Source organism: Oryctolagus cuniculus, chromosome 9 (genome assembly GCF_051225735.1).
Source record: "Oryctolagus cuniculus isolate XC-2025 breed Fujian yellow rabbit chromosome 9, ASM5122573v1, whole genome shotgun sequence".
Classification (NCBI taxonomy): domain Eukaryota; kingdom Metazoa; phylum Chordata; class Mammalia; order Lagomorpha; family Leporidae; genus Oryctolagus; species Oryctolagus cuniculus.
In genome coordinates, this window is record NC_142875.1 from 38,703,353 (window position 1) to 38,729,221 (window position 25,869).

General features: G+C 41.8%; 1 protein-coding gene across 24 annotated transcripts in view; it reads left to right on the forward strand.

Annotated features, from left to right (window-relative positions):
* KLF12 (KLF transcription factor 12) overlaps positions 1-25,869 on the forward strand; it is a 509,531-nt gene that overhangs the window by 65,237 nt on the left and 418,425 nt on the right. For 2 of the 24 annotated variants that reach the window (XM_089303609.1, XM_089303606.1), the window contains exon 2: positions 23,967-24,065. The exons of the other annotated variants lie outside the window; for them this stretch is intronic. The gene's annotated coding sequence lies outside the window, so the exon portion shown is untranslated. The remainder of the gene's footprint in view (positions 1-23,966; positions 24,066-25,869) is intronic. 24 annotated transcript variants of the gene reach the window in all.

Sequence of the window (25,869 nt, forward strand, 5' to 3'; positions counted from 1 at the left end):
TTGGAAAGCAGGCACTCTGCTATGGTATGTGGGTCTCCCAAATGGTACTAAACGTGCTGTGTGACAGTGCCCACTCTTTGTTTTTTACTTAGTGAATCTTTTACTTGGTGGTTTCTAGCTTTTCTAGCCTCTCGGTATACAGAAAGTATCTTCTGAATAAGAGTAAATAGGTATAAATTGCTGAGTTGTGTATATTGCTGTGGTGCTTCTATTTGGAAATGTAAAATATAAAGAAGATTGCAAGTTTTATTAACAGGGTATTTCTTCTGTTTTTTTTTTTTTTGATACCATTTTTAGGATTATTAAATTTGTATATGCAGTAGTGAATGCTACTAACCAGAGACATAGCATGCCCCAAGGTGTTAGGACAACAAGTAAATTCAAAAAAAAAAAATTCTGGTTTTGCCTTGTAAAGAGAGTCATTGGAGTTTAGTCACCAGGGATCCTCCCTCACTCTGCATTACTCCCCTAGAATTAGTGTACTTTCTGGTTGGGCCATTTGACTTGGTTATGCCATTTTGCAAATACGTTATTCTATGGCTGTGTGTCTGTTGGTGTGTGCCTTTTAGAAGGCTTTGTTTGGGGACCCTTCAAGTATAGGAGGGGAGCTTGTGTGTGGCCACCAGTGGAACAAAGCTTCCTAATTTCAGTGTCATTAAGTCAGCAGCTGGTGCAGCTGAATTCAGAGGCGCAGCCTGATTATTGACTGTTTGCTGTAAAAACAGCCTGAACAAAGCATTTCCTTGAGCAAGGCAGGCAGGATTTGGAACTTCCTATGCCTCACAAAGTCTTCGTTTTCCAGAGATACAGACGTACAGAGGTTCACACTACTGCATGTGATTCCTCTCCCCTGGCAATTGGCTCTTTAAAAAAAAAAACTTGTGTTTTAATGTCATGTGATCAGAATCCCCAAGCAAAACAAACCAACCCCCCAAATGAGAACTAATGGGAGACCTAGAGGATCACCTTGGCTACTTCTAGATAATCTTCCGTGATGTCAGAGGACTGCGCAACACAAGTCCTGCTAATTGAAGGCCTAGAAAGTTTCGGAAATTACAGCCTACACTGTAGTGATTTGTGTGCTGGTAACATGCTGTTGGTTTCTCGTCAACAGTTCAGGGAGTGCTCTTCAGTCTCAGGTTGTATTTCTTCACTTTATAAAGATCTTTGCAATATTTAGGGTCTGGCAAAAGTTCATTCATGCAGTTAGCCATAATATATTCGTTAATTTTTCTTTTTAATAACTTTGTTGCATATACCAATGTTAAGTGCTAATAGACACAAAGAACATGTATGATAATATGCAAGCCATTAAGTCACAATAAAAGTGAGTACAGAAAGTGATAGGAATCTACTTTATTTGTTTACTTTCCAGTTAAATTGCATTTTAGTTAGAATTTATTTTCTAAAGAGAACTTGGGGGTTCAAAGGAAGTTCGAACATTGACCTTGCATCCTGTTTCTAAGTTTCTTTAGTATTTTGTCCAGTTGTTTCAGGGGAGAAGAAAAATTTTAGGAGATATTGTTTATTAGATCATATTATATTTTACACATTTTTGTTAATACATGGAGATCAGTCATACTTTTCCATCAGCATTTGTTTAAACTAATAAAAATCACCATGTATGGTCCGAATTAGGGCCAGGCACAAAGTTTTGCTGGTTGCAGCACTCTGACTGCATTGCCCCTTCAATCAAGTTCTGTTTAATTTATTTATAAATTACCAATTACTACTTGTTTCTCTGGGATCCACTTTAGTTTGCCATCATTTGTGTTAAAATTTGCTAACTTTTTAAGGATTTATTTATTTATTTGAAAGGCAGAGTTAAAGAGAGGCAGAGGCTGATATATATATATATATATATATATAGAGAGAGAGAGAGAGAGAGAGAGAGAGAGGAGGGGGAGGGAGAAGGAAAGGAGGGGGGGAGGGAGGAAAGTGTCTTTCCTCCGCTGGTTATTCTCCAAAAAGCTGCAATGGCTGGAGCTGAGCTGATCTGAATCCATGAGCTTCTTCCAGGTCTCCCATGCAGGTGCAGGGGCTCAAGGACTTGGGCCATCTTCCACTGCTTTCCCGGGTCATAGCAGAGAGCTGGATTGGCAGTGGAGCAGCCGGGATTCGAACCGGCACCCATATGGAATGCTGGCACCGCAGGCTTTACCCACTGCACCACAGCACCGGCCCCAAACTTTGTTAATTTTTAAAAAATTAGTTTCACAGGTTGAGAAGTTATTTTATGTGGGTTCACTGCTTGCCATATAAGGTCATGATTGTTTCTTTTATATTTATATTTCTCTCAGGTTTTAATGAGAGACTCCTGGGTGTGCTGGGGCCAAGGTGAGATGGACAAGTTGTGTTGTAAAATCCATGTCATGTCGGATGCCACAGAAAACTTGGATTTATGCCTAGACTAAAGCACCATGGTAGTTTTATTTAGCACTCCCTATTCTCATGATCAATAGATTGTAAGCAGGTGTCATTTTTAGTATGTATTTAGTAAGGTGTGAGTTTAACATTACGAAGAGAATCACAGCTCTGTAATGTTAATGTTGTGTGTTCTATTTTCAGTTTATTTGGAAATACAGGTGTTTTATTTGAAGGGGTATTAAGAGTAGAGTAGATACTTTCCGAGCGGTTCACAATGACTACCAGGCCCATTGCCTAGTTTTATTAATTACTTGCCACCTTTGAGTTTTTAAACATAAGCTGAGATTTTTTTCTTCTTAAGGAAGTATCTCTTACTTACCCATTTGGGAAATGTTACAGACTCCTCCTAGTGTCTCAAAGCCCTCTGCATCCCCCCACCCCCTGGCAGGTTTTAAGGTTTCTTTGCCTATCTCTTTTCTTCAGCCTGAACACCACCATTCTCACCCTCCCAGATTCATGTCCGTCTCCACGGCACTGGGTCTCTGTGAGTCAAGAACCGCCTTCCCTTCTTCCTCTGTTGATTCCTTAGCTAGTGGTCTCTTTGCTGCCGAATGCATTGGTTTTATGAGTTATCGTATTTGACCTTGCAAGAGTGTTGTCTTTCTCCCTTCTTTGTGTAGTTGCTGTCCCTTAGTGTGCCCATATATTTCTGCAGCTTCAAAATGTACCTTACAGTGATGAATCCTTAGGTAGATGTCTTCCCCTCTCTGGAGCATTGGAATATATGTAGTCAGTTTTCTGTGAAATACTTCCTTCTGTAGATCACATGTAGTATTTCAAACTCATCATGTTTGCAAAACATTTTTTTTTCCTTTAAAATGCCTTCATTCCTAGTATTGTTGAATCTTTGTCCACCAGACTCAGTAATTCCTAAATTTAGGAGTCATCTGCAAATCATTATTATCTCTTAGCTCTCATCACTCACCAAGTTATGTTGACTTTTACTTTCTTTTCTTAAAGATTTACTGATTTGAAAAACAGCCCCCCCCCCCCCCCAAGATCTTTTATCTGCTAGTTCACTCACCAAATGTCCACAACAGCTACGGCTGGGCCTGCTTTCCCAGAAGCATTAACAGGAAGCTGGATTGGGAGCAGAAGAGCCAGGACTTGACTGGCACTGTAATAGGGGATGTAGGTATTCCAAGCAGCAGCTTATATCCTAACATGTCACAACACCTGCCACTGACTTTATCTTTCTTGATTTTGTTCTTTTATTTTTTACTGGACTATTTTCATCATTTTGTAATTGGATGCTTGCTATGTTATCTCCATTTTGAGAATGGTTGAAGAAGGTATCATGCTTAAGATACAGATATGACCGTGTCATTTCTTTGTTCAAAATAATGATTGCCAAATATGATTGTGCCATTCTTTTGTTTAAAATACAATGCTTCTCCATAATTTATGGCCAGAAACTCAAATAATTTGCCCCATCTCCTGTCTTCCACCCTAATTTGCAGCCTCTCTACTATTGGGAAGTTTCGGTAGGAGGACTTGTGGCCTGCCTCTCTGCACTTGCGCTCTGCCAGAACTTGCCTTCTCCCCTACTTCCATCATCAACTCCTCCTTTTCTTATTTCCTGAACTCACTCTTCAGGCTGCAGCCTAAGTCTTGCCAGCTTTGTCAATCACATTCCTCTCTCCAGACCAACTTGGTGATTTTTGTTTCCATGCATAACAGAGGACCTTGACCTACTGCAGCATGTGCACCTGCCCCGTTAGATCTGACCTCTTTGTTATCATGATCCCTGTGGTTCTGCCTGTCACATAGAGGGCAGACCACTAAATAAACTGCGCTTTCTGGGTGGTTGAAAGAAAAATGACATCAGAAAGTTAAAGTAGAGGGACCTAAAAATGATGTATGCATATCAAATATTTTCTTCAAACAAAAAACTTTTATTTTCCGTCATACTTGATGCTGGACCAGGACTTTTCTTCAAGTATGATCCACAGTTGGAGTTCAGTGCTCTCTTTCCAAACTGCATGTATTACGGCTTGTCATTTCTATTTTGTTTCTGTAAAGTGAAGACTTCTGGAAGATGTTTGATTTATTTTTCTCATTGTTGGACAACCGTGATACAGTTTAAATGGATGTTTAAAAAATTTTTTATAATGGATTAATCTTTGAAATTTTTCAAAACATTCAATTTATTTTTCATAGAAAGAGATGGTACATTGCCATTCATGCTGTCATTTCACTTTAGGGAATGTGTATCAATTAAATCCCATTATCAAAATGTACTACTGCATATACAGTAGGATAAAAAAAATCTCTGCTCTTGAAAATACGGCTTGGCTAATTGGAGCAGAGATGTTCATTCTGGTCAGAGAGAAGTCAGCTGGATCAGAAGATTCCAAGTACACCAGTCAGTAGGATTTACGAAGAGAACAGAGATCATTGATAAAATCTGGACAGTTGGTTAAGTGGACTTAGTTAAAAGGAGCCGATCATATTTGTCAGATGGATGGCAAAAGAATGTTTATTTCTGTAATTTGGCATGAGGGTAATTAAAAGAGCTTAATACAAACTCACCTGCTTTCCTGTGCACTTTGTCTGCCACATCATTTATAGAAATATTAAATAATGCCATCTTGAGCCCCTGTCTCCTAGAAGTCTTCATCACTCTGCTTCTGTTTCTCTGTCATTGATATGCTTTCACCATGCCAGTGTCGTTTTAAAAACTAGTCAGTGGTTTGTTACAGGCTGTTGATTGCTGTCAAGTAGAGTGGGTTCACTGCCCTGTTATATCACTAATTCCACCCCCTCTCCCCCAGAAGCTGTCTTCAGTACTTGAAAGGCCTTCACTTTGGAAGTTCTGTGGTTGGGAAGTTCTGTTAGCCACCACATCCTTCTGTCTCGCTGCAGGGTTGTAATTCGTGTTTTATATCTGCCCCAATAATTTACAAATTCCATTGTGATCCTCTAACTCTGTGATTATGCCAAAGTTTTGCTTTGGTCATATTTAGTTTAGACTGGCCCTTTAACTGATCGCTGTCACTCAGTTTCTCCAACCGATGTGTTTCGAAAGATAAGTTACAGTATTTACAACATTCTTAATATTTTTCTTAGTTGAAACCAAGGAACTAGTAATTCAGTTTCACATATGCATTTGTTTTTCATCGTACACACATGCTTTGCAGAAAATTTTACTTCATTCTCAAAGGATTTATCTTGTTAAGCAATATTTTTTATTGTCTCTGCAGTATTTTGCAAGGCTACTCAAATTCTTTGTTGGCAGGCCTGATTATTAGTTTGTACTTGACCTGCTAAACTCTGAGGATTTCCTTGTATTCTTTGATAGGAGTACTCTTATTCCATTTTTTTGAAAAGCAATTAGCTATTTATGTTTCTGCCCACTCTGCTCCCTAAACCCCTGCCCAGGGCCTGATCTTTTTGATCTTTGGCAAATGTTTATCTTGGGCTATGGATAAGGTCTTTAAAATGGTCTTCAAAGTACCTGTGGTTTATTTGCTTAAAGTGGCACATTTCCTTTTTTAGGAATAATGCCTCATTTTTAAGAGTTGACAAGTGACCTTCATAGTACTCGTCCAAGGCTGGGGTGATGGTGCCATCTAGTTGGGGAGAACACTTTTCTGGTGGGCAGCTGTCTTTGATTTTCAAATGTTAACTGAAAGCCTGAAGGAGGAGTATACTCACATATTACTTCACCACTATTATTCCTGGTATTTTCTTTTCATATCTTAATTAAAATTATGAGACTAACATATAGAAGGACCATAAAATCTGTACTTTACAGTTATATAGTTTAACTATACAGACTTTCAGTATGCTGTATATGTTGGTCGGTAATGGCTGTCTTTAATAATACTTGTAAAGGGAAGTTATTTATGGATAAAGAAAAGTATGCTAGACTATTAGAGCAAGTAGCTTAAGAAAGGAAGTGTTCGCAGTATTCGCCATCTGGTTCAGTAGAAATTTTGAGAATAACATGTCTGAAGCCCAGAGACATCAGGTTCCACGTTGCTTCTATATTCTCATCTTCGCCGTGTTTCAGCTTCTGTTTAAACACCCATCTGTTCTTGCAGGACCTCCAGCCTTCTTAGAAGTCTTCTCCCTTCTTTTTGTGCCTGAGTTCCTGGAGATACTGTACATGTTCTTGCTAAACATTGTATCAGTTCCTCTATCTCTGTTGGCTGCTTGTTCATGTCTCCCTTTTCATTAAACCTGTGAGATACCTATACACACACACACACACATATATAATATGAATGTGATTTACTGTTTTAAGTTTCACTATGTATGTATATATAATAGTATGTATGTGCATGTAAATAAGATGCAAAATATATGGGGATGGATGAACCACACAGAATAGTATAATATGATTCATATGTGTAAGAAGTGTGTGTGAATTAAATAGTAGTGGAATACATTTGTATACATGTATGCATGTATATGAATCAGAGTGATACTGTGTGTCGGAGAGAATCAGAGGGCCAATAATTGAACCTGTGTGAATCAGATACTAATGTATTTGTATGAATCAGAAGCAGAGTACTGAAGTGCGTGTGCATTTGTAGGAATCAGGTAGACAGGTATGCTGTGTGTGTGTACATGTGTATCAGAATCTAAGTATAATAATATATTTGTGTGTGTGAGAATCAGAGTAGTGTAATGGGATAAACGAAAGGTAAAACTTAATGTTGACTCCAATGTGGCAATTTAATATTATGTAAATTTGACTTTCCACAAGTTACACAGACTTATTGGGCGTCATTAATAAAGCATGAGGTTTTTTACTAGCTGTATAGTCTCTGAAATTTGGGTGGTGTAGTCACTGTAACGAACTACTCAGTCTGTCTCATCACTGTGTGAATTATTGTATCCTTTAATACATTTGTAATTGGCCTTTCACCATTCAGAAATCTCCAATTTGTCTTACTTTATTAAATAGACATGATAACTTTTTAAAAGTGAAACAGACATATAACGGTTTATGTTCTGATCTTTTTTTTTTTAGATTTTATTTATTTGAAAGGCAGAGTCACAGAGAGGGGGAGAGAGAGAGAGAGAGAGAGAGAGAGAGAGAGGTCTTCCATCCACTGGTTTACTCCCAAATGACTGCAGTAGCTGGAGCTTGGCCAGGCCAAAGCCAGGAGCTTCTTCTGGGTACCCTTTGGAGTGCAGGGGCCCAAGCACGTGGGCCATCTACTGCTGCTTTTCTTAGGCCATAAGCAGGGAGCTGGATCAGAAGTGGAGCAGCGGGGACTTGAACTGGTGCCCATAAAGGATGCTGGGACTGGGGGGGTGGTTTTACTAGCTGTATGGCAATGCCAGTCCTGGCATGATAACTCTCAATTTTATGCTCATTTCTCTGAACTGTGTCCAAAACGTTCCTGGTTATTATAGTTCAGTTAATCTTAATTATATTCCCGTGGATATACCGTCAAAACCAAATTTTCAAAATCATTAGGTTAGCATAAAGAGCGAATTGCAGCAGTCCATGTGTCATCTCATTAAGGCATTGTGACTATATAATACCCATCTAAAAATGATTTGAAGACAATATTGATGATGCCTTTGGAGGTATCCATTCCTAGTGCCATATGCAGGATACTCAGCAAATGCTAATGAAATGAGCATGCCATTGTATGATGGAACATTTTTAGAATTCATGGTCATGTATGTGTCCATGTGTTCTCTGAAAATTCCTCTGTGATGTTTCGGTTGGCACCAGTGGAGAGAGATGGTTTTGCAGCATCATGATTGTGAGATGGTGGTGCTCCTGAGATGCTGTTTGTCACTTTGACAGTGAGAAGAATTGAGAGGTGCTGGGAATTTCTTTTCTTTTTGGGGGCAGTGATTATACCCTTTTTAGAGGAACCATCTTAAACCAGTGAACCACATTATTTCATTAGCTCTATGTCCATAGAGTCATATGGGAGCTTTTTCTCTGGGCATAAATCTTGTGTCCACAGGGCGCTGAAGCAGTTAATCTAAATGTTCTCTCTTGGAATCAAAGTACAGTGCAGACGTAGCACTGAGTTATGATACCGTAGCATCAGAAGGTCCTACTTTTCGCATCGAATATTCTCTTCCTGGTATGTGATAGCGACAGAAGAAAGTGAGAAACTCTAAGGAAAAATTATAAACACGAAAATAGAATTTCGTAAACTCATACAGGAGGACACTTTTTAAATTGCATGAATGCCTTATGCATTTTTTTTCTTTTTTTTGGTTAAACTCGAAATCCATTCGAGTGTTAAATGCTCACAATCTACCGAATACACTAAAGCTTGCTGTGATGGCAGATTCCTTTTTGAAGCCCCCCCCCCCCCCCGTGCTTGCGGAGAGCGAGTGAACCCGAGAAATGTGACCCAGCGATTTTTGGCTGATACGTTATTACTAATATTTCTGAGGACGATGTCTGGCCCGAAAATGAATGAAATACAAATGTGTTACATAAGGTTGGTTTACCTTGCAGTGTTGCTGTCCTTGAAGTTTAGTGTGAGATTGAATGCAGTCTGGATTTGGTGTGTTGGCTTTGAAGTTAATTCTTTTGGTTTAGGCCCCCCTAAACCTTGAGCACCTTGAGATATTTGCATTAAGTTTGTACTGAATTTAACGTCAGAAGGGAGACTTTTTCCAGAGTCAAAATGAAACTAAATATTCCTGTTAGTGGGTAGGGGGAAGGAAGAAATGTCTCCCAGCAAGCAGAAGCAGCAGCAGCAGCAGCAGCAGCAGCAGCCTGCATTATTATTCTGCCAACTGGCCTGCTTGTGAGAACCAGTGAGGTCATCAAGCCTGAGCTATTTTAATACCGTGACACCGTGCACCCAGGCAGCTGGAGGTGCTGCACCGAGCAAGCTCGCAGGGAGGGGGGAGGAGGTTTCAGAAGCTGAAAATCTCCCTGCTAACTGCGAGGGAGCATCTCCGGTTCCCACCGGCGGGGGCTCTGACAGCTCCAGAAAGCAGGGGCCCAGGAGGAGGGTGAGCAGGACCCTCGGCCTCCCCAGGTTCTCCGCAGTGGTGTGTCCTGATGGCAGGCCAGACCTGCCCAGCAGCACAGGTAGCCAAGGCCCGGAAAGTGGTGATGGTGAGAAGCTGGAGATGAAATCTTTTGTTTATACAGCAAGATAGATTTTTTTTTTCCTTTTTCCTTCCTTTTTCTATTCTTAAACTCCAAAAGGTCAGAAATGCAAAGACTGCCCTTTGCTGACACAATACTGTAGCAGATTATGAACAAAATAAAAGAAGCAGATCATGCACCATATATCATTTATCAGCATATTGAGACAGATTGAATACCATGATGGACAGCAAATTACTTCACAGCAACCCAGAAGTGGGAGAAAATACTGGTAAATTGCATTTTTTTAAACCCTCAAGAGAAAGAGTTGTCAGTTTAAAAAAAAAAGATTGTAATCTGAACTGCATTTTAATTTTGTTTGTGAACTCTGCCTTGTGGTCTCTGTTACTAAAGATTCTTAAGAAAAGCATAAGTGAATGAGTGAGTATAGAACCATTGGATGCTGTTTTAACTACTGTTGAAATAATCGTACACTGTAAACAGAGCTTTATCCCTGTAGAGATTCAGGGAAAGTCCAGCTACATCGAACAAATAGAGATAAATTCGGAGCTAATGAGACACTAAGTTCTGAGTGTAAGAAATTAACTTTTTCAGCTTCACTGAAGAACTTGTTTTGGGTTCTAACAGCACGAAGTGCTCTCTGATGAATAGTGTTCTACAATCAAGAGCGAAGCAGAGCAGGCTCTGTTTAGCCTGAGTGCACTCAGGGGTCAGGACGGTGAACGCTGCCAGGATTCAACCCTGATTTAGCAGTGAGAAGCCGAGACAGGAAGCTGCCTTGTTTATTAGAAATAGGGTAACCACGGTCTCAGACGAGAGAGGAAGATTTTGTTGGCACTTTCATTCTGAATTTGCCTTACAGCAAAAAGGGAAAAAATAAGCCCAAGTATTTACTATAGATATTTATATATTACTAAAGCTTACAGTGTCTTGTTTTCTTCTTAAAATGTATAGTTGAAAAAGACACAGTTTTTTTTTCAACTGTTACTTGGTAACAGTTAAGTTTTGTGAAGCTGTGCTACAAAGTCAGGGATAAAGGGTGCATGGCCTTGGTTTCTACATGTTTGATGGATTCAAAGTAAAGTAACCTTTATTTAGAAGGATGTTGCCTTCTAACTGCTCCAGAAGACAATTGCTCAGCTTTCCACCATGATTCAGTAGAAGATCAGAATTGCCTTGGGGTTGCTGGGGAGGTGTGTGTGTAGGGGAGGGTTTGCAGAGTACATTTCTATTATTTTGTAGACTAGGAGACACCTTTGGAGCATTTTCAATTATAGATTCAGCAGCCTAGACAGAGGTATCTCTCTTGCCTGAAGCTTCACAATCTAGGAAGTATGAATGAAATTAGCGGGGCGAATCTGCTTGAGAGTTGTGGTGTGCTCAGTAGGCAGCTTGTCGCTTTTGGGGGGAAGTTAGTTGAAGCATTTCTGGATCTGGCTTCTTCTTTCTCTGCTATTAAAGGTACTTACGGGTCAGGAAATTTGGTGTGGTGATGAAAACCAGGCAGCAGATCACACCCATGTGCGTCTGAAACTCACTTCCCTTCTTACAGCTGTGTGACCTGGAGAAAGTTGCTTATATAGTAGCGCCTCATTTTCCTCCTTTGCAGGATGAACTGAATAGAATGTCTGAAAGGGATTGCTGTGATGTTTTGAGGGAGTACATCCAAACGCCTCGTGTGGTCCTTGGTGTATAAGGAGAACAAGGACCAAGGTCTTAGATTGAGCCCATGTGCTGGTAGCACCCCCCGGGTCCCTGTATACTAGAAAATATTTCCCTTCTGGTAGGCTGTGGTCCGTGCTCAGTTAGGAAAGCCGGTGAGGACAGGTGAGGGAGGCTTTGAGAGCAGAAGACGGGAACAACAGCACTAAACTCCCCATAGCAGGTGTCAGCCAAGGTCATATTACATTTTCAGATTTTTCTTTCTTACACTCTGATGTGAATGGGTATGCATTTTTATACATTTGTTACTCTTTATACGCCATTGAAATGGTGGTAAAATTATGAGATACATTTCTTGACATGCAGTTTTCAGGCAAAGAAACTAAGGTCCTGAGAAACTGAGTGAGTGATGCGTAGCTGAAGTGGTTGAGTTAACTCTGGCTTAGCTTTGGCTTTACTCTTCCCGAGGCTCTAGATCTACGTGTTCCTCTGAGTCTTCCTTTATGCTATATTTTTGGCCTCCATCTTTTTAATTCATCTTTTCCTTCTCTGACTGTTGCCATTCTCCTGATTTTCCCCACCCCTCTTTTTGCTTATGTATAGCAAAATTAACTTCCAAGAAGTTGCCGTCTCTAATCATTTTTGAATTTCTCCACTCAATTTTAGAAGATAATATATTTCTTTTAAAATTATTGAGTTGGTTTCATTATGGGCAGTTTCTGATCAGAGATGCAGCTCACCTTTTCTGTGTGTTGGGAAGAGTGGTCTGTTACTCCACTTAGCGGTGGGAAGGGACTCACTGATACATGTGTATAAAATTCTTTCTCATTTATAGAGATTTCAGCTTGTACTGAATGCTCTGCTTTAGAAAGGAACCAGCGTAGCTAGTGTTTCCATCGCTTTCACCTTTGTCTTTTTAGAGTGCAAAATGCGCCGTAATCGTTCCTTGTAGTCTCTGTGAGAGATTGATGGGTGGAGACCACAGTTCCTGCTCTGGCTCTGGGGATGAGGTGGAGGTTGCAGCTGCTGGGCCCCCAGGCCCTGCTTCTGTCCCAGGATCTCCAACTGGCCTTCCCCACTGCACTCTCTGCCTTCTCCCACAAGAGCACAGCCCCTTTCCCTGCCATTCTCTCGCTTGCTCTCTCTCTCTCTCTGACATGTTGAGTAAGCTTCATGAAGGTAAGAGAAATAGAAAAGTCTACAAGTTTAGAGACAAAAAGCTTGACTATTAAACCATATATTTTAAAAGTGCATTATTGGGATTCAAACAGATTGTGTCTGGCAACTCATCCTCCGTCAGTTCCCTCCCCCACACACCGCTCCCTCTCTTTATCTCCCTCTCCCTCCCTTCCCCCACCCCATCAACCTGTGTCTGCTTGACTTCTGATCTCTGTCTCTCCACTCACGCTCACTCTGTTTCTCCTCCCAGCAGTTGAAGAAAGGAATTCATTCTGCACTCCTGCTAATGCAGAGTGATACAGCTTTCTCTGGCTCCCATGCCCAGACCCAGCTTCCTCTAAAGACCCTTTAATATTTTCTCCAGGTCTTTTCCTTTTCCAGGAGCCACAAGGGAGGTGAAATATGCAGATTTATTTTTCCACTGAGATGAATTTCACTCTCTCTTCCCAAAAAAGTCAGACAGGGCCTCTAAATATTTTTTCCATTTCTTTTTTACATGTAAAACTAAGGCCAAAACCAATTACGGTAACCTTGGATTTTTGGTACATTTTAGATGACTTGAAGTTTACTGTAACTTTGAAATAACATTTATTTTTCAGTTTGACAGGATACATGGGTAATCCACTTTTCATTTTTGTAGATGACTTTTCTAAGCCTGGTTGTAGACCAAAGCGTGGTAAGTACTTAGAGGAGTTTCACTTCTCCTTTCTGTGTAGGGGGCTCATCATGTTAACTTGAATTCTTACACACTTTCAGAGAGAGATACTGTATCATTTTACACCTAGTGTTGGGTAAGTTGAATTTCTTACTCATCCAGCACCGTATGCAGTGTTGTTAATCTTTACTGTAAGTAGAATGACAAGTGAGCAATAAAAGCTAGGCCTTTAAAAAAAAAAAACACTACCAACAAGCATACAGGAGCAAATCTCCTAGCAGATGCTTTAGGAAGAAGTGACAGTGAGATTTGGGTGACATGTATGTTGTAAAACTGATGGGCTGGTGTGTAGGCCCAATATGGTCCTTGGTTTACTTTTCAAACTACAGCATGGGCTCTGTTCTCTTCTCCTTCTATCCATTCCTCCACTCCCTCCCTTCCTTCTTTCGTCCTTAAACCTCCCACACTCCCAAATCCTGTTAGAGACCTCTGGGGTTGGGAGTTGCTGGCTTCTGACATCCTTCCTCTGCAAGCAGATGTCTGGTTACACTCATCATTCCCTGAACTTGACCAAGGATAGCTGTAGAAGGTGTTGGCCCTGAGCACCCTTCATTCTTCTTTTTCCTCTGCTTTTCTTGCCTACCTGTACACACGTACTGCTGCTCGTGGGACGGTTTCTGTATCATAGTCCATCTTGCTCTGACCCCTTCCTAGGCCTTCCATGCATCCACTTATCCTACCCAGGGCTTTATACTCATTGCTTACTGGCAAGGTGCTGCCTGGACCAACTCAAGATAAACTGATATTATTTTGCCCTGCTGTGCCACCACAGTTTAGCCATACCCTCTTACATTGCATCAAAAATCTCCCGTGGGCTCATATTAACTGCCTTTTTAAAAAATTTGTTTATTTATTTGAAAGGCAGAGTTACAGAAGAGGCAGAGGTGGAGGCAGGGGGCAGGGGGAGGTGTTTTCCATCCGCTGGTTCACTTCCCAAATGGCTGCAATGGCCAGTTCAAAGCCAAGAGCTTCTTCTGGGTCTCCCACGTGGGTGCAGGGGCCCAAGCATTTGGGCCATCTTCTGTTGTTTTCCCAGGCCACAGCAGAGAGCTGGATGAGAGGTAGAACAGGGATGCCGGCACTGCAGACCTGGGCTTTAGCCTGTTGCACCACAGTGCCAGCCCCTCATCTTAACTCTTTTGTGGTCCCAGCCACTGTGAGCTCTGGCTGCAGAGATTCCAAGACCAGCTTACATTCAGAAAGGCCTTGTAAGAACACTGGGGGAATAGGTGAAAGGGTGTTGATTGTGCCTACAGTTTGCGTCCATCTGCTCCTGTGGATGGTGATATGTGTGATGGGTGCACAGTGAAACAGGGTCCAGACCTCCTGGGGCAAGCTGGCTGCTTTCTTTTGCATCTTGTGAAGAACCAAGAATACAATTTATGAGGCTCTTCAGATACTTTGATGGCAAAATAAATAAATGCCTGGTGTTGATTTGTTCTTGTGGCCCATCATTTTTTGATTATTCTAATAAATTGCTTTGCAGCTGGAATTTTGCTTTCTAAACACATATGAGTATAAGTGAATGGATTGAATTTGAGAAATAGAATTCTCAATTTCCAACCTATTTGATGCTAAGACTACAGGGCATTTTGGCTGGAGAGGAAAGGGCAGAATTTGATTTTTTTTTATTAGCTGTATTTTGGTTGTTTTTCCTAACATGATTTTTCTGATGCATTTTTAATAATGTTTTCAGTTGGCTGCTGAGACCTGAGAGTTTCGCATTGCACATCCTGCTAGATGCTTTTTTTTTTTTTTTTAAAGATTTGTTCGTTTACTTGAGAGGCAGAGTTACAGAGAGAGAGAGGGAGGGATGGAGAAAGAGGTCTTCTATCTGCTGGTTCACTCCTCAACTGACAGCAACAGTTAGAGTTGGTTATATCTGAAGCCAGGAGCTCCTTCCAGTTTTCCCACATGGGTGCATGGGCCCAAGCACTTGGGGCATCTTTTACTGCTTTTCCAGACCAATAGCAGGGAGCTAGATCGGAAGTGGAGCAGCCAGGACCTGAACCTGCACCCATATTGCATGCTGGTGCCTCTGGCTGAGGCTCAACCCACTACGCCACAGCGCCGGCCCTGCTAGATGCTCTTGAAAAGGACATTTAACTTCTTGTTCTCTTAGTTTTCCTGCCTAGAAGATGTTAATGATTATAATTCCCACTTTCTTCATAGAAGTTGTGTGATGTTCTACTGTGATGTTTTGGAATAAATGTCAGATGTCAATACAAAGTACAGTATAGCAATAAACTTTTATTATTTTTAATGTTAAATCATTGCTCACTAAGTTGAAATTAGGGTAGATGAGCATTGAAGATATTTAAGTTTGTGAGTCCTTTTTCTTAAGATCATAGACATTACTTTTGCTTCTATTTTGAGGAGTGAGGTTCAATCAGTTCTATTAGGAATGGAAAGGTGACTGTCCAGTGAGTGACAGCCAATACCTGGACACCTGAGTGTATGAAAATTGCACAAACAGAGGCAGCCACCTGGTTGTGAGGATGGCCAGGGCCGTGGGTGTGTGTGTGCTGATCTTAGGAGCTGTGTGCTCCTTCCTGAGTCTTGAATTGTTTTCTCATTTGTAAACTGAAGCCCTGAATGTGCTAATTCCAAAGTTCCTTTTCCTTCTGTCATTCTAAAGCCAAGTGTCTACTCCCTTCTCTTCCTTGCCAGCCCTGCCCGGATGCAGGGCTTGGCCACCACAGGAGAACTGATGCAGACTACAGAGGGCTGATTCTCTGGGACTTCCAAGGTTGATGGAAACTCCAGCTTCTGACTGCATTGCCCTCCGTGACTTTTTAATAGTCCACATCATGTATAAATTATTTTTGGTCAAAATGTTTGAAAGTTTACATGATCTCTCTGAAATCTGGTGCTTTGGTTTCTTTTGGTCCTTTGCCCCAGCTGTTCCAGCTAGCTTGTTGGTTGTCAGTTTTTGAATTAAGGGTATTTATGTTGTGTTTTCTTCCCCTATGTTCTGAGAATTTTGATACTGTGAGTAGTTTAAAATACCTGTTGAAGATACTCTAGAGAGCTTCATTTGGGATTGGGATTTTATAAAAAAAGACATGACTCATGTAAGTACAGTTAATAAATAACCCTTTAAGTGTTCATAAGAATGTACGCAGTAGTCTCTCAAAGTGAACTTATTCTCAGTTTTTTCAATGAACATATGTCTTTAGGTCCCCTCTTACCCTTCATTGTGACTAAAATGCAGACATAACAACAGGTTTTTTTTTTTTTTTCTTTTCTTTGCCTGTGTCTTTGTAGTCAGTGATGTGTTGGCATAATTTTAAGCAATAATTAAAAGCCCTTTTTAGTCCAAAGAGAGTCGTATGATAATTTAAGCATGCATCCATTCATTTACAGTTATCATATCTGCTCATTGTGAGTCTATTGAAGCTGTATAACTTCTTTTTTTTTAAAGATTTATTTATTTATTTGAAAGAGTTACACAGAGAGAGGAGAGGCAGAGATATATATAGAAAGAGGTCCTCCATTCGCTGGTTTACTCCCAATTGGCTGCAACAGCCGGAGCCATGCAGATCTGAAGCCAGGAGGCAGGAGCTTCTTCTGGGTCTCTCACATGGGTGCAGGGGCCCAAGGACTTGGGCCATCTTCTTCTGATTTCCCAGGCCACAGCAGAGAGCTGGATTAGAAGTGGAGTAGCTGGGACTCGAACTGGCACCCATATGGGATGCCAGCACTGCAGGTGTCAGCCTTACTCGCTACACCACGGCGCTGGCCCCAAACCTCTTTCTTTTACAAAGCGTTGTTCTGGATGCTATGGAAGCTGGTGTATACAGAATATTGTGTGGTTACAGACTACGTGACAGTCTGATGACATGGGTTGCATCCTGCTCCTCTCTCTGCTTATGGTGGGATCTGTGGCAGTCTTTTCCTTCCTACATTCAGGGTTTCTTAGAGCACTAAATTGATTAAGACCCAGAAAGGACTTAGGACAGTGCCTGACACAGGGTAATCCTTGTGGTTGTACGACCTTGGTGGTCGTAGTTGTGCTAGGAAAGATAAAGGAAAATTGATGGTATTTCTTGTCATCATGATTCTGTATGATGGAAACTGGAGAGATCTTTCAATAGCGAGGTATGAGTAACATTGGTTTAGAATATAATCTGTTTTTAATCATAAATGGCAAATGAAATTTTTCTCTATACATATTCACCAGAATAGCCTATATATTAAGTATATGTAATTTATTAAATATTAAAATAATTTCTCTTTAGTTATTTTAGGTATTTCAATTTTACAGCATATGTATAAAGATGCTCACTAAAAACATATGACCGAATTTAGAAGATAGAATTTCCTGAGAGTACAATGACTTTTTGCTATTTATATATAAGCTAATACACATATATATACTCCCCCCCCCAAAGAATCCTTTTATTTATGGAGTATAAATCATACATTTTACAAGTACAACTTTAGGAAAATAGTGATTCTTCCCACCATCTCTGCCCTCCTACGTACACTCCCACTCCTCCACCTCCTCCCTCTCTCATTCCCAGTCCCATTCTTCACTAAGATCCACTTTCAATTAACTTTATACACAGAAGACCAACTCTATACTCAGTAAAGAGTTCAACAATTTGCATGGGGGAAAAAAAATCTTGTTCCTCAACAGTTGAAACAAGGGTTGTTCAAAGTCATTGCACACAGATAAATGCTTAATAAATTCTAGCATGGCCATGGTGGATGTAGAGTATATGGTAGCCGGAGAAGACAGTGAAGGTTTTAGCGGGAAAGCAAGAGTATTGATTGACAAAGACTATTGGAAGAGGCCCAGCAAGCCTGGGAGCAGAGTACTTCGGAAGTTTATGAGACAAGTGAGCGAATTATATGTAGGGGAGAGAAAGCAGGGAAACTTTAGTTTTTGAGTTTTTAATTTCAGCTATTAAAATGGTGAAGAGGGATGGACACTGGGAAGGGTAGCCCTGTCTAGAGGCAGTAATTTTATTCTTTTAAAAAAGATTTATTTATTTATTTATTCAAGATTTATTTTATTTATTTGAAAAGGCAGAGTTGGAGAGACAGAGGACTTCCATGCACAGATTCACTCCTCAAATGCTCACAAAAGGTACGGCTGGGACAGGCTGAAGCCAGGAGTCAGGAGCTTCTTTCAGGTCTCCCACATGAGTGCAAGGGCCCAAGCACTTGGGCAATCTTCTGCTACTTTTTCCAGGCAAATTAGCAGGGAACTGGATTGGAAGTAGAGCCGCCTGGACTTGAACCAGCACCCATATGGGATACTGGCACTGCAGGTGGAGGTTTAACCCAATATGCCACACTGTTGGTCCCCAAAAGATTTATTTATTTATTTGAAAGGCAGAGTGACACATACACACACACACACACACACACACTCATATACTCATACAGAAAGAGAGAGAGAGAGGAAGGAAGAAAAAGAGAGAGGTCGATCATCTATCTTGTTGGTTCACTTCCCATTATGGCTACAATAGTTAGTCTGTGCCGGGCTGAAGCCAGGATCCAGGAATGCCATCTGGGCCTCCTGCATTGTTGGCAGGGGCCCAAGTACATGACCCGTCTTTTGCCTTCCTAGGTGCATTAGCAGAAGGTTGGATCGGAAGTGGAGTTGTGGCTTAGTCTGAGGCACAGGCTGGCCCCAGTGCTGTGTGATTCTGTGTTTCTTGTACAAGTGTAGTGTGCAAGTATTGCCTCCCTGCTGCACTGAATTAACGCTATTTTTTATTAAACCTAGGAAACTGGGATGGAAGCTTTCTTTAGAGGAAGAATTCTCCCTTTGAACCATGTGATGAGATTTGCCCAACATGGAGTGTGATGTTGGGCAGGGTAGATAAACTGCTTCCCTGGCCATGAACTTGATTCTCAGTTTTGATAAATGTACTTACTGTTATTTCCTTTCTACAGAGTACCCAAAAACCTATTTTCCATTTAAATAGTCTTTCCAAGGGTGGGACTAGTAGCAAACTTAAAAAAAAAAATGGGGCTGGCACTGTGGTGCAGCAGCTTAATCCTCTGCCTGCAGTGCCGGCATTCCATATGGGTGCTGGTTCTAGTCCCGGCTGCTCCTCTTCCGATCCAGCTCTCTGCTATGACCTGGGAAAGCAGCAGAAGATGGCCCAAGTGCTTGGGCCCCTGCAGTCGTGTGGGAGACTCAGAAGAAGCTCATGGCTTCCTGCTTTGGATCGACTCAGCTCTGGCCATTGCAGCCAACTGGGGAGTGACCCAGCAGACAGAAGACCTCTCTCTCTGTCTCTCCCTCTCACTGTGTATAACTCTGCTTCTCAAATAAATAAATAAATAAATAAAAATCTAAAAAAAAAAAAAAAAAAAGAAGCTTGCAGCAATCAATTAAAGATGTAATTACAAGAATTTTCTAATGGATAGCAGGTGAACAAACCATGAGGCTTCCTGTGTCTGTGGCCCAGCTAGTCTAGAGGCCCCTGTGTAAGGTGCATGGTGCTTATGATGCCAAATAAGGGACACTTTGCATTTAGGCTGATTTTCAGCTTGAAAAACTAACTTTGACAAAATATTTGCTGGTTTAACTCCATAGTCATTCTAATATTTGTATCTGATTTTTTTAAAGATTTATTTATTTATTTGAAAGTCAGTTACACAGAGAGAGGAGAGGCAGAGAGAGAGAGAGGAGAGAGAGAGAGGTCTTCCATCTGCTGGTTCACTCCCCAGTTGGCTGCAATGGCTGGAGCTGCACCACTCTGAAGTGGTATGCAGGGGCCCAAGGACTTGGGCCATCTTCCACTGCTTTCCCTGGCCATAGCAGAGAGCTGGATCGGAAGAGGAGCAGCTGGGACTAGAACCAGCACCCATATGGGATGTTGGCGCTTCAGGCCAGGCCGTTAACCTGCTACACCACAGCGCCGGCCCCTGTATCTGATATTTGTATCTTCTTTTCTAAAAAATGTATTTACTAGCTTATTTTCTTTGAAAGACAGACCCACAGAGATTGTCCATCCACTGGTTCATTCCCCAAGTTCCTGTGATAGCCATGGCTGAGCTAAGCTCAAGTCAGGAGTTTGGAACTCCATCGAGGTAGCCCTTGTGGATGGCAGGGACCCTAGTATGTGAGCCATCACTTGCTGCCTCCCAGCAAGAAGCTGGCTGGACTCACACCAGGCATTCTGATATGGGATGCAGGCATCCAAATGGACGACGAATCCATTGTGCCAAAAAGCTGCCCATCTTTTTCTTATTATAAGGAAAATGAGGCATAGGCAAGTATGATTAAATCATTTGCCTTAAAAGTTTTGGAGCCAGACTTGGAATCTCACTTGATTCCACTTATATTTCTGTCTACTTGATTCCTGTTTTTCTCATTTTCTTTTTCAGGGTGGATGGGGTTTGGTTTTGAGTAGTGGTGCTGTTTTTGATTCTCTGATGTAGATGATTGAGTTCTTTATACTCCTCAGTTCTGCCCACCCCCCTCCCATCAGTTAGTTCCAGAAAGGCCTCTCTCTTGTTTCATTCATTGTGTTTTATCTTCAGTTCCCTCTTCCACTCTTTCTCCTGTTGTCATGTCTGCTGCTTACCATGCCCAAACACCGTTTGGAATGGCTTGATGTATGTTCTTTTTTTACAGTTTTATTTATTTATTTGAGAGGTAGAACTTTAGACAGAGAGAAGGAGACAGAGAAAGATCTTCCATCTGCTGGTTTGTCCCCCAAATAGCCACAATGGCCAAAGCTGAGCTGATCTGAAACCAGGAGCTTTTTCCGGGTCTCCACGTGGGTGCAAGAGCCGAAGCACTTGGGCCATTTTCCACTGCTTTCTCGGGCCAAAGCAAGAGAGCTGGATCAGAAGAGGAGCAGCTGGGACATGAGCTGGTGCCCATTTCCGCACTGCAGATGGAGACTTAGCCCACTACGCCACAGCGCATTTCCCCTGAAATGTGTTCTTACACGTGCGTGAGCCTCTATGGAGTTGGTGTTTGTAAGTATGTGTTATTAATATTCAGAAATGGTTCTGCATTTCAAAACTGACTTCTTACAGCTTTCTTGCAACATTTTTTAAGTTATAAATATTGCTGTGAGCGCTCACTTCTGACAGTGTTCCATAAAAATCATCTTTCCTTTTCCTAATGGGTTATTTAGATACCTTTAATGCTCATTACTGCAGTGTAGCATTAAGACATTCCCAAACATGTCTCCTTAAGAAGTATGGAGTTGCCTGATTATTTAGGGTGTAAACATACAGCACTTAATTTCAAAGATGACTGCCAAAGACCCCCAGCCCTGATCTCAATGACTGTACTACTTTACACAACCACACCAACCCTGCATCAAAATTTCCCTCTTCCTGGCCGGTGCTGCGGCTCAATAGGCTAATACTCGGCCTGTGGTGCCGGCACACCGGGTTCTAGTCCTGGTCGGGGTGCCGGATTCTTTCCTGGTTGCCCCTCTTCCAGGCCAGCTCTCTGCTGTGGCCCGGGAGTGCAGTGGAGGATGGCCCAAGTGCTTGGGCCCTGCACCTGCATGGGAGACCAGGAGGAGGAGGAGGAGATTGTTCAATAGTACCTGTTCCCTACTGCCACTTTCTATAATAAGATTTTTACTTGTGGGCATAGCTTCCCAGAAGTGACATTATGTAGTCTCTAGATATGGCCAGGCAAGTTCCAGCCAGTGAGGTGTAAGTGGATGAGTGGTGGAGCCCACCTTTGAAGTCTCTTGGTGCCTTTCCTTTGCCACACAGGCTGTCCTTCCCTCAGTTTTGTCTCATGGAATGTGGTTGTGATGGTTGGTGTTCTAGCTGCTGTACTGGATGGTTAGGATGGGGTCCAGCCCCAGGGATGGTGGAGCTGTGAGCTGGAAGGTATCTGGGTTCTGTAAGACGTCGGGGAGCACAGCTTCCACAGTAGCCCTTGACTGCCCGATTTTGCACTCTGCATGGGCAAGAGAGACGCTTCGGTCATGTCTACTGCTCTTCTCAAGTGTTTTGACACTGAACCTAAACATAATCTTAACTCAGCGTGGTTCAGTCAGAATAGGGGTATCAGATTATGGCTTCATGGAACCCAGGCACAGGCAAGGTGACACTGTTTTCTCCATACTGCCTCGTGTAGCCATTTCAGTGGTGGGCCCGGTGCTCTACTTATACATTTTTCAGTTCTGTTGCCTCTGTGTGCTTTATTCCCAGGCTCTCAGGATGTGGCTGTAGTGTAGCTGCTAAATTCTAATGTAAACACATTTTATATTCTCAAAGAAAGAGAAAGCGCTTGTGTGAGGACAGTTGGCCTGCTCATCCATTTTTTAGACCAGTGAAGTTGGCCAGGGGAGAATACTCGGATCTGTAGGCCTAAGTCACATGGCTCATTGCAGGTGTGGACAGGAGGAGACATCCTCAAGCAAATACATGGACTGAGCAGGGTGTCTCTGGAATGCAGGAAGCTTGGTTTGGAAAAGCTAACTATATGTCCAGTTGTATTATGTGCAATTAGGGTTCAGATTGCTATGGTTTTAAAACCAATATATATGTTAATTTCTTGAATGGTCTGTGTCTCCCAGTAGTTTCCAAAGAAAGTAATGAATGTTAAAATGAATAACTTATAGGGGAGCTGATGTTAGCAAATAAATGAAAAATAAAATTAGAACATATAATACATGTGTAGTCAAAAAAGTATAAAGTATTCTTTGTAGATCACAGGAGTAGGATGACCAAATGCAAATATTTGTAGTTAAAAAAAAGGATGTTTTCTAAGGAGAGATCATTGTTGCCAGTGATAATTAAACAGTCCTTGTTAGAGTGGTTCCAGTAGATGTGAGTGTGAACTATTTCAATCACAGTTGGGCGATAAGCACTCTTACTTAATTGATTTCTCTTTTGGAACCTTTACCAATAACTTCTCTGTTATGATGGCATCCAAGGGCCTCCACACAGGGATAATTAATTGCTTTTAGTCTTTTTTTTTTTTTTTAGATGGAGAGTTCTATCTCTAAGAGCTCTCCAAAGTGAATAGAATACAAGTGTGTCCTTTATAAAACAGATAGAAAGGTACACGTACTATTTAATATATTTGTAGGTGATGTAAGCTGCAACAAACGATGTATTTTCATAGACTTTTAAAAAATGCAAATTTGTGTGAAAGGTAAGACAGGTAGTTTTAAAAATAAACTTTGCTGGGGTGGCGCTGTGGTGCAGTAGGTTAATCCTCTGCCTGTGGCCCTGGCATCCCATGCGGGTGCCGGTTCTAGTTCCGGCTGCTCCTCTTCCAATCCAGCTCTCTACTGTGGCCTGGGAAGGCAATGGAAGATGGCCGAATGCCAGTTTGAGTCCGAGCTGCTCCACTTCTGAAGACAGCCTAAGTCCTTGGACCCCTGCACTCACCTGGGAAGACCCAGAGGAAACTCCTGGTTCCTAGCTTCAGATCGGCACAGCTCCGGCCATTGCAGCCAATTGGGGAGTGAACCAGTGGATAGAAGACCTCTTTCTCTCTGCCTTTCCTTTTCTTTCTGTGTAATTCTGAATTTCAAATAAAATAAATAAATCTTTAGAAAAAAAAAAAAAAGATGGCCCAAGTGCTTGGGCCCCTGCACCTGTGTGGGAGACCTGGAGGAAGATCTGGCTCCTGGCTTTGGATGAGCTCAGCTCCAGCTGTTGTGGCCATTTGGGGAGTGAGCCAGTGGATGGAAGACCTTTCTTTCTGTCTGTCTCTCTCACTGTCTGTAACTCTGCCTCTCAAATAAATAAAATCTTTTAAAAAATTAACTTTGCTTTTTGGAGGTTGTAGATTCACAGAAAAATTAGAATTTTTCATTAGAAAAATTAGAGTTCTCATATATCATATAAATTAATTTTCCCTATTTCTGGCATCTTGCATTGATAGAGCTGTTAAAGTTAATAAATTGATATTGATGCATTGTTATTAAACCAAAGCCCTTACTTTATTCATGTCTCTTTGGTTTGTATACACAGTCCTTTTTCTGCTCCTGAACCCCATCCAGTCTACCACATAATGCCTTGTGATGACATCTCTTTGACACCTCTTGGCCGGGACAGAAGAGTACTGGTCAGGTATCTTGTTGATTATCCCTCAATTGGGATTTGTTTGGTGCTCTTAGTGTGGGGTTATGAATAAAGTGCATTTCTCCTTACATCAGCTGAGGGGTGTGGACCATCAAAGGTGACAAATCTCTGTTCCTGCCAAGCTCAGTTGCCTGGCCGAATTAGGATGTGTGAGGTTTCTCCCCGGTAAAGTTGTTTTCTTTTTTCCTTTCTCTGTTGTACTCTCTGGAAGGAAGCCTTTGCATGTACCCTATCCTAAGGGTGGGGGTTATGCTCCACCTCTTTGGGAACAAAACGTCCACCTACATTTGAGATTCTTCTGGTCGTGAGACTTTTCTCTCTTCCCTCATCTGTCTGTCATTTGTCAGTCTAAGCTGACAGTTGTCTGGCAGTCCATTTATGTGTCCAGTCTGTTTCTTTCTAGCAAATCATTTATATCAATGTCAACGCATGGATATTTATTTATACTAAAGATGATAATCCAGTATTACTTTATTTTGTTGCTCGGATTTTTCTAGCTTTGGCTCTTGGGGACTCTTGGTTTTCTCTTGTATCTCTTTGACTTAACTCCATTAATAATTTTTTAAAAAGTTAATACCCCCGCCTCGCAACACCCTAATTGTTCCAAAGCGTGTTGTGTATCTCCTGTGCCAGTTCTAGAAGCAACCATTTCTCCAAGAAGCCCTGCTTCCTCCTATTGGGGGACAGTATTAGAAACCAGGATCTGCGTGTTGGGTGTGCTGGAGCAGCCAGCATTTCTACTTATCCCATTTGACACATGCAGGCAGGGAACGTGGTAAATGACAATGCTTGCAAGGAAGAGGGTGCTGAGGGTGGAAGTTTCTTCTCTATCCCTCTATAGCATGGAGAGTGGTAGGTTTTTCTCTAACTGGTACTTTTGCAAGGTGGTTTCCTCCTGGGCACTCTGAGTCATTTACTCTAAGGCAAGGTGTTCAAAGTATTTTCATTAACACACTGACTAAAGAAGTCATTCATTGATTGAGTATATCCTTGTTTCTGTTTTCTGAATTTTTTCCAAGCAGGCATAGAAATGGCACACAATGTGTTAAGGAATATTGTGTATTGTTCATAACCATACGAGTGGATGTAATGCTTTCTATTCTCCTCTCAATTCACACAGGAGTCACTGTTAGGATCTGCGTAACTTTAAAAAATTTTTTTTATTTATTTAAAAGCTAGGGTTACAGAGAAAGAAGATCTTCTGTCTGTTGATTTGCTCTGCAGATCGCTGCAATGGCTGGAGCTGGGCCAGGCTGAAGCCAGGAGCTTCAGGTGGTTCTGCCATGTAGGTGCAGGGGTCCAAGCACTTGGGCCATCTTCCTCTGCCTTTCCAGGCACATCAGCAGGGAGCTGGATAGGAAGTGGAGCAGCCAAGACTTGAACTACCATCCATATGGGAAGCTGATGTGAGAGGTGGTAGCTTTGCCTGCTATGCTACAGCAGGCCCCACTCCCTAATTTTTATAATTTTATTTTATCTTTTAAAGATTTATTTATTTATTTGAGAAAGTTACAGAGAGAGAGAGAAAGGTTTTCCATTTGCTGGTCCACTCCCCCAAATGGCAGCAATGGCCGGAGCTGGGCCAATCCCAAACCAGGAGCCAGGGGCTTCTTCTGGGTCTCCCACGTGGGTCAGGGGCCCAAGTACTTGGGCCATCCTCCATTGCTTTACCAGGCCATCAGCAGAGAGCTGGATTGGAAGTGGAGCAGCTGGCACTTAAACCAGTGCCCATATTGGATGCTGGCACCACAGGTAGAGGCTCAACCTACTGTGCCATGGTGCCGGCCCCTAG